At 45.2% G+C, this 19,620-nt stretch overlaps 1 protein-coding gene and 1 long non-coding RNA gene across 5 annotated transcripts in view; one reads left to right on the top strand and one right to left on the bottom strand.

The window, feature by feature from the left end:
- LOC139280895 (uncharacterized) overlaps positions 1 to 3,182 on the top strand; it is a 60,527-nt gene extending 57,345 nt beyond the window's left edge. For both annotated transcript variants that reach the window (XR_011596787.1, XR_011596788.1), the window contains one exon: positions 2,870 to 3,182. This is a non-coding gene — a long non-coding RNA (uncharacterized lncRNA). The remainder of the gene's footprint in view (positions 1 to 2,869) is intronic.
- Positions 1 to 19,620, bottom strand: part of large1 (LARGE xylosyl- and glucuronyltransferase 1) — a 781,831-nt gene that overhangs the window by 670,385 nt on the left and 91,826 nt on the right. The window lies entirely within an intron of this gene.

Below are 19,620 nucleotides of genomic sequence, written 5' to 3' on the forward strand. Positions count from 1 at the left end.
AAGATTATGAATGAGAGGAGAGGAGCTGGGACACTTTAACATGAAGGTACATGAGTCATTAAAGGTAACGAAGCATGTACATAAGGCTTTTTAAAAACAAAACAAAGGGAGTCCCTGGTTTTATATCTGGAGACATAGAATACAAAAACAAAGACAATGTGGATCTTATACAAGTCTTTCGGCCTCTGTTGGGAGTGGTGTGTATAGTGTTGACCACCCTATTCTCGAGCGGATACAACAGCAATGGAGAGATGCAGAGTCAATTCACTAAAATATTACCAGGAATAATGGGGTTAGCCATGGAGAAGTTAGGGCTTTTTTCCCTGGAGCTGGAACGGTTGAGCGGAGGGGCCAATAAAGGCCTTGGGAGATTATGAGCGGTTATGATAGGATAATTAGTGACAGATAGTTTCCATTGGATGGTGAAACTGTAACAAGGCACCACAAGTTTAAGATTACCACAAGAGGAATGAGGAGGATAGAGATTTTTTTTTAAAAATATTAGATAGGATAGTTAAGACTGTGGCATGCTCTGCCACAAACCATTGCTGAAGAGCCCTATACGTACTTTCAAGACGAAATTATAATACTTACTTGAACATGAGGACTGTTGAACAGCGTGGGGAGTAGGGTTGCCAAACCTCCAGGATTATCCTGGGGTCTCCAGGAATTAAAGATTAATCTCCTGGATAGTGCAATGAACAAGCTGGGAAAGAAAAATCATCAGGATATTTAAAAAAGGTCTGTGTATTTTTCATTTTCTAACACTTTTGTTTATTAGTTATGAAAATATTGGAGATGGGAAAAGAAGGTTGTTTGACCAAGTGGGGCGATTGGAGGTGGGAAGTCATGTGATGAAAGTTCCAGGAATAAGTCCAACAGGAGTTGGTCACCCTCATGGGGAGTGAGCAGAAGAGCGCAATTAGACTCCGTGACTCAAGTGAAAAACACTGGCACAGATTTAATGGGCTGAATAGCCTATTTTTGTGCTTCTTGTAAGGGGCACTGGAGAGGGAGAGCTGGAGAGGGTGCAGAGAAGATTTGCAAGGATGATCGCAGAATCATAGAATGGTTACAGCACGGAAGAAGGGAATTCGGCCAGTCAAGCCCGTGCCAGAAACCAAAAATGCGAGGGTATATATATCAGGAAAGGATGAAAAGGCTGGGTTTCTTTTCTCTTGAAAAAAAGGCGGCTGAGGGGTGACCGAATAGAGGTCATTAAAATTATGAAAGGTTTTGATAGAGTGGATAGAGAGAGAGAGAGAGATTATGTTTCCACTTGTGTGGAAGAACATAACTAAAGGCCATCAATATAAGATAGTCACCAAGAAATCCAATATGGAATTCAGAAGAAACTTCTTTACCCAGAGTGGTGAGAATGTAGAACTCGCTACCACAGGGAGTGGATGAAGCAAATCGTATAGATGTATTTAAGGGGAGGCTAGACAAACATGAGGGAGAAGGGAATAGAGGGTTATGCGGATAAATTTAGATGAGGAAAGACTGGAGGAGGCTCGAGGGAAGCATAAACACCGCGGCATGGACTGGTTGGGCTGATTGGCCTGTTTCTCTGCCGTATATCCTATGTAATCCTGTGTAACACAGAATGGGACAGTTTGATGAGGTAGAAGAGCGCCCATGGAACCAACCCCCAACATGCCTTCAGGAGAGGAGAAAATTGAAAAATAAAACATTCTAGAGGCTATCACCTGAAGCAGTGGGTACACAATCTTCCATTTAGTCCAATCCCATTGTTTAAAAGGCCACAGTGAATTCACCATCAATGGATCCAGTAACCAAAGATGCTGCGTTTGGGTTACCAACCTTCCAGGATTGCCCTGGAGTCTCCAGGAACTGAAGATTAATCTCCCAGACACTGCAGGGAGTAACCCGGGAGAAAATTCATAGGGACCTTAAAAACAAAAATCACTTTCCTTAAACACTCGTTTATTAGTTATAAAAATGTAGGGAGTTGTAAAGAAAAGGCTGTCGGGTAGTGTAGAGACTTTTCGCTTTCCAATTGGGATGGGAAGACGTTGCCCTGTGAGAGTGGACATTGTTATGTCTTGACTAAAGAGTCAGACCTTTACTGCAGATACTGCAAGCTCAAAGTAAGGTGTGACTGTAGTCCTTTATTACAGGTCTCAGAGTGCTTCTCCAGCCTGTAAGGCCTCCTTATATACAGGTGCTCCCAAGGAATTGTGGGATTCCTTGGGACTCCAGAGGATGAGCCCTCTGATGGTTAAATATGGTATTTACAGGTTTACATATATAACAGACATGTTGGCCGACAGTGGAGGCAACATGGGGACAGGGCAGTAGGAGCGAATAGGTCATAGAATCAGAGAAATTTACAGCACGGAAGGGGGCCATTTCGGCCCAGCTTGTCCACGCCGGCCGACAAAGCTATCCAGCCTAATCCCACTTTCCAGTTCTAGGTCCGTAGCCCTGTAGGTTACGGCACTTCAAGTGCACGTCCAAGTACTTTTTAAATGTGATGAGGGTTTCTGCCTCTATCACCCTTTCAGGCAGTGAGGTCCAGACCCCACCACCCTCTGGGTGAAGAAATTTCCCCTCAAATCCCCTCTAAACCTCCTACCAATTACTTTAAATCTATGCCCCCTGGTTGTTGGCCCCTCTGCTCAGGGAAATTGGTCCTTCTTATCCACTCTATCTAGGCCCCTCATAATTTTATACACCTCAATAAGGTCTCCCCGCAGCCTTCCTTGCTCCAAAGAAAACAATATCCAGCCTAGCCAAGCTTTCTTTCCTCATAGCTAAAATTCTTCAGTCCAGGCAACATCGTTATAAATCTCCTTTGTACCCTCTAGTGCAAACTGAAATGTTAACTCTGTTTCTCGCTCCACAGATGCTGCCTTACTTGCTGAGTATTTCCAGCTATTTCTGTTCATACCACCAATACTGTTTCAACATGTGCTCCTGTAATGAAATCACACAACAGCATGAACGTCAGTGAAAACAAGGACTGCCCCTTTAAGAACAGCTGCAACTTATGCAAATTAGTATTGCCAGTTCAGAGTTCAAGCAGAATGAAAACAAGCTTTGCGCACGCTGCGTGTGTTTTTTTGTCTCTTGTAAGTTGTAGAACAGCTGAAGAGGTCGTGAGTATAGTAAGCCAAAGTTAACAAGAGGGCGGGGAAGGGGTAAAGAGAATTTTAAAAACTGACCACTGCATTAACACTTAAAAATTCAATGACTATTTGGAGACAGTCCCTGGAGACAGTCAGAAGGAGAGTGTGCTGGTTTTGAAGTAAAAGAAAAGAGCACAGATTATGGTGAAAATAGGAACATTTATCGAATCGCTCGCATGCTTTCTTCCTTGGAACCTGGAATCTGACAGGCATAAAAACCCACTGTTCGACTTTAAAAATAATCCAAACCAAGCTGGTGAGGAATCCGCATGGGAGTGTCCACCCACTCCTTGTACACTATCCCTGCAGTGCCAGCACTTAACCAGGTAAATCCGCACAGCACACAGCACTAGTACAGTTCCCACTGTTGTATTTAACTAAGATCAGCCTACCCACTGAGGCATTAGCTAACGGGCTTATCTGGTGCCAAGCAGGAAGAATCCTAGCTCTCCCCCTCCCCCCAGTGACACTTCTGCCACTCCGTGTCCATTTAGCGGGCCAGCTGGCTGGTCAATAATTAATCACACCCTGGAGTAAGTGACATCCGGGAACTTTTGACTGAAACCAGACTGTCTGCAGTTGTTGAGCACGGTGTTTACTTTCACTGTCGAATCGCACAGCAGCAGTAAGTTAGGGTTGCCAACTCTGGTTCGACGAATTCCTGGAGGTTTCATCATGTGATATCTTAGACACAGCTACACAAGCACACACACGACGAGATGGCTCCTTAACAAGCACTGTGATCACACGACCTTTTGTTAGTCCACTAGGTGGAGCTCTATTACATATCACATGACCTCCCACCTCCAATGGCCCCACCCAGTCAAACAGCCTTAACCCCCATTTCCAATATTTCTATGAACAAAAGTGTTCAAAGAAAATGAAAACACACACCATTTATTTTTAATGCTTCTATGATCGTTCTCCTGGGTTGCTCACAGCAGTGCCCAGGAGATTAATCTTCAATTCCTGGAGACTCCAGGGCAATCCTGGAGGGTTGGCAACCCGAGAGTGAATCTTTCTGGTGTGTTTTTTTCCAGTTAATAACATGTTCAGTATTTGTGGCTTGAATCGATTTGCACCCAATATATATCCTGTTGCTGCAAATTGACCAGTTAGCATGGAGTACTGGCACCTTTAGCTAGTAGACAGTAATAAAGTAAAATAGATCGTGACATGCATATATACCAACAGGGAGCTGAGAATAAGTAAAAGTCATATTCGACAGATAACCACAATAGATTTTTTACCCACTTGTAAGAAAACATGGAAGAAGAGGAGGCCACTTGCTCCCATCAAGCCCAGTCGTTCCACAAAACCAAAATGTTCACTTAAGTCCAGCTTAAAACGGATTTTTTTTGTGGGGTAGGGGTATTAACAGTTTAGAACCAAGGCAGGTAGCTGGAGTTAATCTGATTTAATTGAATGGCGGATCAGGCCCGAGAAGCTGAATGGCCCACCCCTGTTCCTCTGCTCCTGTAGCCTGGCTGTGAACACCTCATCAAGTGTTACAGGGAACTCGAGGTGTGCACTGTATCTCAACAGTCGTGACTGGAGGTGTGGTTGCAGAGAGCAGCAGCATCAGTGCTGGAATGTCTCCAATCCTTTGGTCTCGGGGGAAATCTGGGGAAGTGCGTGCTTGTAAAGGACAAGATGGCGTTGTGTGTGTACGAGGTCGGTGTGCATGTATTTATATGAACTCAGTGACGTTGTACAAATGTGACCACAGGTTCAGTTTTTTTCTCAGACTAATGAACCATTATCACTGGGTTCTTCCAAAATATGGTTCTTCATACTTTAAAAAAAAAACCCGCAGTGATGTTAGCTGGAAAAACAAGGGTTGACCCAACACGTTCCACAACTGCCCCTCAAACCAGCCCGCCACTCTTTGCCTAATGGTGAGGGAGCTTGAATTCTCGAAGGCCTGGAAAGTCTAGTGCTTTCTCCCAAATCTCCAACTACAGCCGACGGAAAATTCTTCCTCTTTAACAAGGGAGTCTTAGCTGGAGATCCAGTGTAAAGGCACTGTTGGAGGTGCTAGCAAGCTGTAAACTTTTAGCAGATGGGAGGGCTGGAATTGGCCTGAGGACTGAAAGGAATCAGCCAGGCTTCCCAGTCCAGAGACCCCTGATCCGACATTCCCACTGGCAGCTTCCACAGGAAGGCCATTGCGTCATTTGTGCTGTCTTCTTGCGGCCAACCATTCGCAGTCTAGGCCCACCCTAAGCTGGGGCACAAGGCCAATTGTAGCCACCACGGGAAAGATTCCCAAGCAATATGAGGCAAAATAATAAAGCTCAGCACATCCTTTTAGCACACACCACACCCTCCCCCACTCCCAACACGGCCTTTCCAGCTAAGCTCGACTCTTTCATCATAGATCTTATAAAAGAGGTCGGAGGGTCTAGTAAGGAGGAGGAACTGAGGGAAATCGTTATTAGTCGGGAAATTGATGGGATTGAAAGCCGATAAATCCCCAGGGCTGAATGGACTGCATCCCAGAGTACTTAAGGCGGTGGCCTTGGAAATAGTGGATGCATTGACAGTCATTTTCCAACATTCCATTGACTCTGGATCAGTTCCTATGGAGTGGAGGGTAGCCAATGTAACCCCACTTTTTAAAAAAGGAGGGAGAGAGAAAACAGGGAATTATAGACCGGTCAGCCTGACATCGGTAGTGGGTAAAATGATGGAATCAATTATTAAGGATGTCATAGCAGTGCATTTGGAAAGAGGTAATATGATAGGTCCAAGTCAGCATGGATTTGTGAAAGGGAAATCATGCTTGACAAATCTTCTGGAATTTTTTGAGGATGTTTCCAGTAGAGTGGACAAGAGAGAACCAGTTGATGTGGTATATTTGGACTTTCAGAAGGCTTTCGACAAGGTCCCACACAAGAGATTAATGTGCAAAGTTAAAGCACATGGGATTGGGGGTAGTGTGCTGACATGGATTGAGAACTGGTTGTCAGACAAGAAGCAAAGAGTAGGAGTAAATGGGGACTTTTCAGAATGGCAGGCAGTGACTAGTGGGGTACCGCAAGGTTCTGTGCTGGGGCCCCAGCTGTTTACACTGTACATTAAAGATTTAGACGAGGGGATTAAATGTAGTATCTCCAAATTTGCGGATGACACTAAGTTGGGTGGCAATGTGAGCTGCGAGGAGAATGCTATGAGGCTGCAGAGCGACTTGGATAGGTTAGGTGAGTGGGCAAATGCATGGCAGATGAAGTATAATGTGGATAAATGTGAGGTTATCCACTTTGGTGGTAAAAACAGAGAGACAGACTATTATCTGAATGGTGACAGATTAGGAAAAGGGGAGGTGCAAAGAGACCTGGGTGTCATGGTACATCAGTCATTGAAGGTTGGCATGCAGGTGCAGCAGGCGGTTAAGAAAGCAAATGGCATGTTGGCCTTCATAGCTAGGGGATTTGAGTACAGGGGCAGGGAGGTGTTGCTACAATTGTACAGGGCCTTGGTGAGGCCACACCTGGAGTATTGTGTACAGTTTTGGTCTCCTAACCTGAGGAAGGACATTCTTGCTATTGAGGGAGTGCAGCGAAGGTTCACCAGACTGATTCCCGGGATGGTGGGACTGACCTATCAAGAAAGACTGGATCAACTGGGCTTGTATTCACTGGAGTTCAGAAGAATGAGAGGGGACCTCATAGAAACGTTTAAAATTCTGACGGGGTTAGACAGGTTAGATGCAGGAAGAATGTTCCCAATGTTGGGGGAAGTCCAGAACCAGGGGACACAGTCTAAGGATAAGGGGGAAGCCATTTAGGACCGAGATGAGGAGGAATTTCTTCACCCAGAGAGTGGTGAACCTGTGGAATTCTCTACCACAGAAAGTTGTTGAGGCCAATTCACTAAATATATTCAAAAAGGAGTTAGATGAAGTCCTTACTACTAGGGGAATCAAGGGGTATGGTGAGAAAGCAGGAATGGGGTACTGAAGTTGCATGTTCAGCCATGAACTCATTGAATGGCGGTGCAGGCTAGAAGGGCCGAATGGCCTACTCCTGCACCTATTTTCTATGTTTCTATGATCTGGGACATTCCTTATATCACTGGACAATCTAGCTGAGCCATCAGATGAGCTCTGCACCAACCCAAGCTTGCCGTCAGCTAAATCATCGCTTGCTCATTTACTCTGTCTTTCTTTCTACTCTTTTCACCCTTGGTACTGTCCTGTGTTATGGCTCCTGGCTCTTCATCAATTTAATAAAGAAAGCCTGGCCCACAACAGTCTGATTCTAGAGGCTGTAACTCTCACGACTATCACGGACATAAGCCAGTCTGCTATAGCCTTGACCAGAGAACAGTATGTCATGAGTGAAGGTTCCTTGGAAGACAAGTGTGGCCTTGATCCTGAAGCTGTAACTCCTAGCTTTTAGAGGGTGTTTAATGACTCTAGATGAATACCAAGGGGATGCTGTGCGCAACCATTTAAAATTTACATGACCCTTTGTACTAACTCTGATGTACCTTCTATGTTAGCAATCAGATCCATTTCTCCAGCATATGTATTATTGCTTCGGTACGACACGGTGATAGTTTCCCCAACTCCCATGAAGAAACACAGATAAACTGAGATCACAGAATCATAAAAATTTACAGCACAGAAGGAGGCCATTTCGGCCCATCGTGTCCATGCCGGCCAACAAGAGGCTATCCAGCCTAATCCCACTTTCCAGCTCTTGGTCTGTAACCCTGTAGGTTACGGCACTTCAAGTACACATCCAAATACTTTTTAAATGTGGTGAGGATTTCTGCCTCTATCACCCTTTCAGGCAGTGAGCTCCAGACCCCACAACCTTCTGCGTGAAGAAATTGCCCCTCAAAAAACCTCCTACCAATTACTTTAAATTTATGCCCCCTGGTTGTTGACCTCTCTGCTAAGGGGAATAGGCCCTTTCTATCCACTATATCAAGGCCCCTCATAATTTTATACACCCCAATGAGGTCTCCCCTCAGCCTTCTCTGTTCCAAAGGAAACAATATCCAGCCTATCCAATCTTTCCTCATAGCTTAGATTCTCCACTCCCAGCAACATCCTCGTAAATCTCCTCCATACCCTCTTCAGTGCAATCACATCCTTCCTGTAATGCGGTGACCATAACTGCATGTAATACTCCAGCTGTGGCCTAACCAGTATTTTATATGGTTCAAGCATAACCTCCCTGCTCTTGTATTCTATGCCTCGGCTAATAAAGGTAAGCATTCCGTATGCCTTCTTAACCACCTCATCTACCTCCCTGCTACTTTCAGGGATCTATTGACATGCACTCCAAGGCCCCTTTGTTCCTCTACACTTCTCAGTTTCCTACCATTTAATGTGTATTCCCTTTCCTTGTTAGCCCTCCCCAAATGCATTACCTCACACTTCTTTGGATTAAATTCCATTTGCCACTGTTCTGCCCACCTGACCAGTTGATTGATATCTTCCTGCAGTTCGCAGCGTTCTTCATTACCAACCACACAGCCGAGTTTAATATCTGCAAACTTCTTAAATCATGCCCCCTATATTCAAGTCTAGATCATTGATGTATATCACAAAAAGCAAGGACCTAGTACTGAGCCCTGCGGAACCCCACTTCCGGAAACATCCTTCCAGTCGCACAAACACCCATCAACCATTACCCTTTGCTTAATCTCTGTCAATTTTGGATCCAACTTACCACTTTGCTGTGGATCCCATGGGCTTTCACTTTTGTGATCAGTCTGCCATGTGGAACCTTATCAAAAGCTTTGCCAAAATCCATCTACACTACATCATACGCTTTGCCTTCATCAACCCTCCTGGTTACCTCCTCGATGGAACATCCCTACAAAACTAACATATCAAGATTTAACTTGTTACTTATAGACTACCACTGTTCAAACTTTTATCTAAACTCAGGTTATATACAGTACAATGTAATAAATAAATCACACAGGGTTATAGAATGGGGTGTTCTCTCTTTAGAAGTACTGTTACGGCTTGTTGGTAGAGTGTAAGGGTTGTAATTTAATTTTAATGGTGTCATAAACTCGAGTGACACTTCAATGTCAAACGATCTTTCAAAGTAAATTAGAACTTCACATACCGGCCATTTGCCATTTGACTCATTTAGAAGATTACTCATACATAGTGGGAAAGATCAAACTTAAACCAGTGCACTTTAAATGTTGTGTCACGGTTTCAATTCATTACTCCAAATTATTCCCATTCGTACCCATCAACATTACACCCTAGTTTATGCAGGTCAACATGCGCTGTTCCCAACACAAATTTAGAAGGTGCAAAATCTACAATTGTACTGCTGATGAGGAGCATTTAGTTTTTTTTAATGAATTCTCTGGATGTGGGCGTTGCTGGCAAGGCCATCATTTGCTTCCCATCCCTAGTTGCCCTCGAGAAGGTAGTCGTAGGTCGCCTTCTCCAACTGCTCCAGTCCACGCGGTAAAGGTGTTCGTTCTTACAGTGCCGTTAGGTAGGGAGTTCCGGGATTTTAGAAACATAGAAAATAGGTACAGGAGTAGGCCATTCGGCCCTTCGAGCCTGCACCACCATTCAATATGATCATGCAACTTCAGTACCCCATTCCTGCTTTCTCTCCGTACCCCTTGATCCCTTTAGCCATAAGGGCCACATCTAACTCCCTTCTGAATATATCTAACGAACTGGCCTCAACAACTTTCTGTGGCAGAGAATTCCACAAGTTCACAATTCTCTGAGTGAAAAAGTTTCTCCTCATCTCAGTCCTATAAATGGCTTACCCCCTTATCCTTAGATTGTGACCCCTGGTTCTGGACTTCAACATCGGGAACATTCTTCCTGCATCTAACCTGTCCAATCCCGTCAGAATTTTATATGTTTCTCTGAGATCCTCTCTCATTCTTCTAAATTCCAGTGCATATAAGCCAAATCAATCCAGTCTTTCTTCATATGTCAGTCCTACCACCCGGGAATCAGTCTGGTGAACCTTCGCTGCATTCCCTCAATAGCAAGAATGTCCTTCCTCAGATTAGGAGACCAAAACTGTACACAATATTCAAGGTGTGGCTTCGCCAAGGCCCTGTATAACTGCAGTAAGACCTCCCTGCTCCTATACTCAATTCCCCTCACTATGAAGGCCAACATGCCATTTGCCTTCTTCACCGCCTGCTGTACCTGCATGCCAACTTTCAATGACTGATGTACTATGACACCCAGGTCTCGTTGCACCTCCCCGTTTCCTAATCTGTCACCATTCAGATAATATTCTGCCTTCCTGTTTTTGCCACCAAAGTGGATAACCTCACTGTTATCTGCATTATACTGCATCTGCCATGCATTTGCCCACTCACCTAACCTGTCCAAGTCACCTGCAGCCTCTTAACATCCTCCTCACAGCTCACACTGCCACCCAGCTTAGTGTCATTCTGCAAACTTGGAGATATTACATTCAATTCCTTCGTCTAAATCATTAATGTATATTGTAAATAGCTGGGATACCAGCACTGAACCTTGCGGTACACCCCACTAGTCACTGCCTGCCATTCTGAAAAGGACCCGTTTATTCCTACTCTTTGCTTCCTGTCTGCCAACCAGTTCTCTATCCACGTCAATACATTATCCCCAATACCATGTGCTTTAATTTTGCACACTAATTTCTTTGACCCAGCAATGATTGAGGAACAGCGATATATGTCCATGACAGGATTGTGCATGACTTGGGAGGTGGTGGCGTTTCCATGTGTTGGACATCTTGGGGAGTTAAGGATTAATAGTCAAACTTCTTTGTATCTTGGAGCAACAGGCTTTCCAAGATAAACAGGGTAACCTTGAAGTGTCAGGCGAGGAATATATTGCTCGTCTTCTGATATGTGTTTTTTTAACACGAGCACTTTACATGACAGTAATGACGTCAGCAATGAGTGATTAAAGTGCAACTTTAGGGGCTAGGGTAATAAACATAGCTAAAAGAATCCATTAGCTATAGTGTAGAAAGATAACGGCTAATAAAGCCTGTTCTTCAAAGAGGTTGGGAACAGTTAGGTCAGGAAGTCTTATTTAAGGGAAGTCGCTTTGGAGTCTACAACTACAAATGTTTACATGAATAGTCTGTTTTCAAAGGATGTGGGAATAGATACATGAGGAGGTTTTATCTATGAAATGTATCTTTGATGTAGGCAAAATATAGTGTAAAGGAGCATGGTTTTCAAGTTCTTCAGATGGCTTGAAAGATGGAACTTGAAACCAAAAAGCCATTCTGATCCAGGTTGGGTCATCCTAGATATCAATAAAGTCTGTTCCATATGCTACACTACAAAATATGAAGTGTGCTGGTGTGAACCATCGAAAGAAGGAGACTGACTGCCAACACCATGCGCCTGCTGCCCTTGTCCTGCAGGTGGTAAAGATCGTGGGTTTGGAAGGTGCTGTCGAAGAAACCTTAGCGAGTTGCTGCAGTGCATCTTGTAGGTAATGCACACTGCAGTCGCGGTGGGCCGGTGGGGGAGGGACGGGATGGTTAAGGTGATGGACAGGATGGGCTTAAATAAATCTGAAATCAAACCCGGGAATTACAGCTTCAAACCCAAGGCTCTGCACCCAGGACGCCTTTTCCACTGGTCAAGGCTATAGTTCAGTGGCCAGATAGTGAATATTTCACACACCCATTATGTTTTAATGGAAGCTAGGTCGAGTCGGGTGTGCGACCTCTGCAACCAAATTCCCCAAATGCTCTCCCGCTGCAGAGCTGGCAGTGCGGATGGATAAAATCTACCCGTTGGATGAAGAATTTGAGCAATTAAAATCCACAAGGCACAAAACTAACACTAATTGGCCATAAGAAGTGGAACATAAACCATTAAGCAATAACCGTCTATTTTTCTATGATACAATAAAACATTTCTTTCCGTTTTTCAATTGTGGCATCCAAAACCACCGGATGTTTTGGAGCACCAGGAGGTGTCACCAAATACACACAGACCAAACAAAAATAAAATCACAGCTTCAATGAGTTAGGCCAGCATAAATCGGGTTCCTAGTTGGCGTGATCTTACAGCGCACAGCACGCCCCGACACTTTGGCACCAACCTGGCAGTCTCACAAAGGCCACGGGATGGCCAGTTGGGGAAAGGCTAAAAATGGTGTAGCAGGAGCTGCTCTTCGGAGATTGGGGCTTGGGGCACGTTACTGGGACAGACTGAATCCGGGCTGTACCTGACCTCAGACTGCCTCGACACCAACATCCCTCACCTTCATGAGCACAAAATTCAGAAAACAGCGTTTATATTTTCTGTGGCTCAGTGGGTCGCACTCTCGCCTCGAAGTCAGAAGGTTGTGAGTTCAAGTCCCACTCCAGTGCAGTGCTGAGGGAGTGCTACACTGTCAGAAGCACCGTCTTTTGGATGAGACGTTAAACCGAGGTCCTGTCTGTCCTTTCAGGTGGACGTAAAAGATCCCATGGTCACTATTTCGAAGAAGAGGAGAGTTATCCCTGGTGTCCTAGCCAATACTTATCCCTTAATCAACATTAAAAAAAACATTTTATCTGGTCATTATCACATTGCTGTTTGTGGGAGCTTGCTATGTGCAAGTTGGCTGCCGCATTTCCCACATTACAACAGTGACTACACTCAACATCGCCTTCAGTGTGCCAGTGCAGCCTTCGGCCGTCTGAGGAAGAGTGTTTTTGAAGACCAGGCCCTCAAATCTACACCAAGCTCATGGTCTACAGGGCTGTAGTAATACCCGCCCTCCTGTATGGATCTGAGGTATGGACGATGTATAGAAGGCACCTCAAGTCGCTGGAGATATATCACCAATGATGTTTCTGCAAATCCCCTGGGAGGACAGGCACACCAACATCTGTGTCCTTGATCAGGCTAACATCCCCAGTATTGAAGCACTGACCACACTCGATCAGCTTCGCTGGGCAGACCACATAGTTCACATGCCAGATACGAGACTCCCTAAGCAAATGCTTTATGCGGAGCTTCTTTGTGGTAAACGAGCCAAAGGAGGACAGCGGAAACGTTATAAGGACACCCTCAAAGCCTCCCTGGTAAAGTGCGACACCACCACTGACACCTGGGAGACCCTGACACCTGACCGAAGACCGCCCGAGATGGAGAAAGTGCATCCGGGAGGGCATTGAGCTCTTTGAGTCTCAACGCAAAGAGCGTGAAGAGGCCAAGCACAGGCAGCGGAAGGAGCCCCACCGATCCCTTCCCTCAACAAATGTCTGTCCCACCTGTATCAGGGTCTGTGGCTCTCGTATCGGACTGTTCAGCCGTCAAAGAACTCATTCAGGGAGTGGAAGCTGGTCCTCGATTCCGAGGGACTGCCTATGATGATGATGGCACTCCAAAAGTACTTCATTGGCTGTAAAGCGCTTTGAGACAACAGGTGGTCGTGAAAGGTGCTATATAAATGCAAGTCATTTTTTTTTTCTTTTTAAAAGAAACTTGCTATTTTGATGAGTTAATGCAGCTATTTTTGTTTGCAGTGCCTGCTAGCGCAGTTTTAAAAAATATATATATTTTCATTACACAGCGATCTTGATAGGGGCAGTGCTCCTCCGAGAGCGGGGAATGCTTCTGCACATTTGACTCTTTACAACTGCAGGGAAGCTGAATGCTAAAAGACTTGCGAGTTTACAAATGAATTCGCAGCTGAAAGATGGAACTAATCAATGGAACAACCAAAATAAAGTGTTTCTCAGATCAGCTGTATTGTTTTCATAATGTGATTTGCATGTAATGTGATAATCTCTAAAATAATGGCCCTGGTCAGTTGGAGAACCTTCCATGCGAGTGTCTGGTTTCTCGGCTTAGTGCACATGGTTCAATACAAATCTGGGGCAATTTGGGCGAAATGTGGTGGACAATGTTACCAGATTCTAAGGAAAACCACCTGGGATAATGAATCCACAGAGCAAGAAACTCTAACTTTTTTGAAGATTGAAGGAATGAATGGTATAGTGGAACAGTCGTTCTCCTCAGGGGCCAAAAGACTGAGTGGTACAGTGAATTAGAGTGGAAATTCTCACCCCATCAGTTTGGGGTGCATTTGAATCCAGGCCTTAGGCTCCAGTGTAGTCCCTAGTCCTAGGCCCCGCCGTACCAGCCAGTCCTTTCACCTTTAGTGGGTTGAATCCTGGGCTTTAACCTCTGGGGCTTGGGTTGAAATGCAGCATAGCGCGATGGGGTGAGATTGTCCTGCTTCTGCTTCGCAAGGATCCTGTGTGAAATTAGTTTGAGCATTCTCCATCCCATTTCTCGTGGGGATGGGTCTACACCGCAGAAACTGCTAACCAGAGGATATCGAAGCCATGCAGGAGAAGTACTTTTACTGTCAAATATCTCCCCCCTCCCCTATGCCAATTCAGCTAAAGAAAAAAGAAATAATTTTAAAGCATTGCGACCACGCAAAGAGTTTAAATTCAGTTCTCTTCTCTGCGGAGAGCTACAAAGACAAGGTAGGGATCAGCTGCCGGATGAGTCAGTAAGCAGCCCTAAGGGGCAATGTGGATTAGCATCCTTTCCGATGCTCGGCTGTGAAGAGTGTGTGCTCGAGATGGTAAATGCCAGTGCTGACCGTGGGCACAGCTTTGAATCCCCTAGCAGCAACAGGAGTGAAAGAGCAGCTATTTTGGTAGAGCCGTGCAATGTAACCTTTCATTTCTTACTATTCCACCCCCCCCCGCCACCCCTCCAATTAGTTGAACAAGTGTTGCTCTGCTGCTCCAGGAGGGACAGACTTTTATTTCTATCCTCATCATCATAGGCAGTCACTCGAAACGATGATGACTTGCTTCCACGCCGAAAAGGGATGAGTTCACAGGTGTTTTATATGTTTATTTCTATAGCGCCGCACACAATCTCAGGACGTCCCAAATCACTTTACAGGCAATGAGGTACAGTCACTGTTGTAATGTGGGAAACACAGCAGCCAATTTGCGCACAAGCAAGCTCCCTCAGACAGCAATGCGATGAATGACCCAGATCATCTAATGTTAGTTGAGGGATAGATATTGGCCAGGACACCAGAGATAACTCCCCTGCTCTTCTCCAAATTGTGGCTGTGGGATCTTTTATGTCCATCTGAGAGAGCAGACAGGGCCCTGGTTTAACATCTCATTTGAAAGACGGCACCTCTGATAGTGCAGCGTTCCCTCAGTACCCGATCGATCAGTACTCGATCGACATTAGTGTCCTCGAGTAGGCCAACATCCCCAGCATCGAAGCACTGACCACACTTGACCAGCTCTGCTGGGCGGGCCACATGTGTGTCAGGCATGCGAACAGACTCCCAAAGCAAGCGCTCTACTCGGAACTCCTACCCGGCAAAGGAAACGTTTCAAGGACACCTTCAAAGCCTCCTTGATAAAATGCAACATCCCCACCGACACGTGGGAGTCCCTGGCCAGAGACCGCCCTAAGTGGAAGAGCAGCATCCGGGAGGGCGCTGAGCACCTCGAGTCTCGTCGCCGAGAGCATGCAGAAAACAAGCGCAGGCAGCGGAAGGAATGTGCGGCAAACCAGGCTCCCCACCCACTCTTTCAGTCAAGCACTGTCTGTCCCACCTGTGACAGAGACTGTAATTCCCGTATTGAACTGTTCAGTCACCTGAGAACTCACTTTTAGAGTGGAAACAAGGCTGCCTCGATTTCGAGGGACTGCCTATGATGATGATGATGACTGCAGTAAGAGGCAGGACAGATCAAGAGACTGAGGTAAATCTAGCCAACATCAACTGCGAGCTCCCAAACCTCTCAGCAGAAAATACTGTTCATTGTTTTTTGACCAGATTTTGGGCTTAAATGGCATAAGGAGCAAGCGACCTTAACTCCACGCAAGGATTTCTGCATCAAAAGTAATCCAACGTCGGAGGGGAGGATTATTCTTTTTTTCCCCTCCTCGTTTTTCCAATTTTGTCAATCAAGTTGAAGGCAGCGGCAATGAAAGCAGAACTCACTTCCAGAAGTGTCTGGGCCTAGCTCTCAACTGTTTTGTTTCGACAGGGTGTCCCAGCGTGAATAAAAAGCACGTCTTAAGAAAAGCAGTAATGTGGCGCAAGATTCCGAAGGCGGAATAAAAATGGCCTGATTTTCCTGTTCTACGAAAAACTGCACTCCCACCCAAGGTTGCCCTGCATTCCACCCTCTGACACATTGCAGGTTAAGTGGGTTGTCACTTGGGGTGGGGAAGGGGTGAAGCTCATGTTGCCAATTCACATTCACTTATTGTTCCCAGGCACGTCAGAGATGTTCAGCGGACATCAAGCACACTCGCAAAATAGCTGAACAGACAACTGTGTGAACCGTGGGTTACGGGAGCTAATCGCAAGAATGCAGTGAAAATCTCTCCAGTGACTAGAGTCGAGCACAACACTTCCCAGGTCAGACACATATTTCAGGCTGCCCAAGTTCATTCATTGTATAGCACTTTCTTTTTCGGGAACAAGGAAATTGGGCTTTGGTCTATATCGCTCTGTCGGACAATTGAAATCAGCCTCACAGTGGGTATGCCTCTTTGCCAAAGCCCGCCAAATCTAACGACCTGGAGTAAGCAGTTAGAGGCAAGGGATTCCACTAAACCTGCATGTCTAGAACATCCTAGGTTCTAGATGCTCGTAAAATGGCTGAAGCTGCACATGCTGAATCGCATTGCTAGGAAGCCAGATTAATGTATACATGTCATGTCAACTGTGGCTTAGTGGGTAGAACTCTCGCCTCACTCAGTCAGTAAGGGTGTGGATTCAAGTCCCACTCCAAAGACTTGAGCACAAAAAAAATATAGGGTGATAGTCCAGTACAGTGCTGAGGGACTCTGAGGTGTCGTCTTTCAGATGAGACGTTAAACTAAGGTCCCGTCTGCCCTCTCAGGTGGACGTAAAAAACACATCAGCCATGATCTTAATGAATGGTGGAGCTGGTTCGAGGGGCCAAATGGCCTACACCAGCTCCTATTTCTTATGTTTATCAAATGGCACTATTTCGAAGAAGAAGAACAGGGGAGTTATCCCCGGTGTCCTGGCCAATATTTATCCCTCAATCGACATAACAAAAAAAACAGATTATCTGCTCATTATCACATTGCTGTGTGGGGGAGCTTGCTGTCTGCAAGTTGGCTGCTGCGTTTCCCACATTACAACAGTGACTACACTCCAAAAGTACTTCATTGGTTGTAAAAGCACTTTGAGACGTCTGGTGGTCGTGAAAGGCGCTATATAAATGCAAGTCTTTCTTTTTTCTTTTACTACGCATTCCCCTGTTCTTCGCTGAAAAAGATCTCGGGAGAGAAACAGGCTCGAGGGGAGGGAGGACAATCTCAGGATAAAAGATGCTTTCACCTGCACCATTTGAACTGGTACTTGGAAATGAGACCTTACAGGAAGCTTACTTATTAATATGCTCAAAGCAAATTTTGTGTGATACAGATTTCACCTCTAAAATTGGCCAGCATTCAACAGTATCTTGGTGCTTTCAATCAGCAACACGGCCCTTTTTGTTAAACAGAGATGCAGAATGTGTTGGATGGGGGTAAGGAGAAGGATGCTTGCCAAGCGATCTCAATCTGCCAACACTTAAAATTGCTGCCGAGTGCGTTTCATAATAGAGGCTAGCCTTTAGTCCCCGGGATCCGAATACTGCTTGTGATGCAAAGTAAGCAGCAGGTAGATCTGAAGAAGCTATCAATGGTTCAGCTCCATGTTCACCAAATGATGAAAGCTATTTTACAATGCTGCTCTTTGTTATCACATCCAATTTTCCAGCTCACTTTGTCGTATTAAGAGGATAAAGAAATTTTAAGAGATTTACAAAAGAACTGCGAGAGAGTAAGGATAGAAGAGTGGACAAAAGGGGGAGCCAGATAGTCTGGATTTTGGGGAGATGGAGATTAAAGCAAAGATTTAATGATTCATTTTCTTCATCCTTAATGTTGGAGTGGATTTTCGGACATAGCAAAGCAGGATGGGGTAAGCCACCACTAAATGAACTTTGTACCAAGAAGCCTATCTGCTGTCCCTGATATGAACTCTGCAGCAACAAGTGACTCCTGGCCAGGTGCAGGCCACTGTTTCATAGAAAGCTTTGCAACAGAATAACTAACCACAAAAGAAGATACAGAGGAAGGGCCCCCAAACTCGCGCCATGCTATCAGGTTTCACTAGGACTAAAAAGTTGTATGTAAATGAATTGCGTTGCCATATGGATTGATCGGTTGTATGTAAATGAATTTAAATGATTGTATTCCGCCCTCTGTAAACTGCTTATAACCCCGCGGCACAAGGCACTCGGGGAGAAGGCGATTCGTAAGTCGCGGGACCTCAATTCTTCTCCCAGAGCTTTGTTAGCAATAAAGTTGTCTCTCTTACTTTACTAGAGTCTATGTGAATTTATTTTCATTAACAAATTGGCGTCACGAACAGGATACCGCGGAGCTGGATAGTCGTATGACCCAGTAGAACGGGATAGTAGTCAATTTCTGACCACCCAGAAATTATACTGGGGGAAGCGGCTGGCCGGCGAAGTGGTATCAAACGAATAAAATAGATTAAGTGAGGAAAGAGACATAACTTGATAGTATGTGATAAGAGTTAAGAAATTCAGACTGTCGTGGCGTACAACTGAAAGTAAAGTAATTAGTGATGCGGAGGTTGATTATTTTAGTCCAATGTTCATAGAAGGTGATATAGAAATCGGTGCGGAAGGGAGCTGATCACTCCAACCAAGAGCCGACTCCGGTGGTAAGGAAACACGTTAATCTTCGCGAGCAAGACAAGAGGTCTCTGCGAGGTGAATCATGGCAGTGAGTATTTAAGTTCGGAAATTCCATAAACTAGAGGGGAATACAGGAACATAGAATAAACATCTTCAATGGCAGGTATGGAAACAGACGTAAAATGTGGACCACCCGGGTCCCTAATTAACTCTTACATGACCGAACGACAAGTCTTAATTAAAAAAAATGCAGAAAGAAGGCTGGGATGCATCTCAGACATTAGAACAAAACTAAATTAGATGGCAAAACAAAAGAAAGATAAAACCAAAAAGGCCGGAGTATTACTAGTACATCAGTTAGCAGGACTAATTGAGCAAGTAAAGGACGTTAGAGAGAAAAGGGAAGAAAAAAGTAAACAATTAAGTCAGGCACAAGGAAACTGTAGGGAATGGGAAAAGAAATGCCTGGCGTTAGAACAGATTCAGAACCGTTCCCAATTGGGGGGAGAAACAGCCTCACTTCCCCTTTACGAAGATTACCAAAGTGAGGCAACAACCCCGGGTCAGGAAGATCTAGAAACCTTCCTGGCGGCGCCAGTCACCAGGGGAGGAACTGCAGCGAATCCCACTGCAACCTATAAACCATTTACCCCCGGCAGATAATGGCATCCCTGGGTAAATTACAACCCCGTGTGCGAATACCAAATTTTGGGCAGAGCTGGATACTGTTTGGGTGGGCCACCAACTACACCTCAGAGATA

This window comes from Pristiophorus japonicus, chromosome 15 (genome assembly GCF_044704955.1).
Source record: "Pristiophorus japonicus isolate sPriJap1 chromosome 15, sPriJap1.hap1, whole genome shotgun sequence".
Classification (NCBI taxonomy): Eukaryota; Metazoa; Chordata; class Chondrichthyes; family Pristiophoridae; genus Pristiophorus; species Pristiophorus japonicus.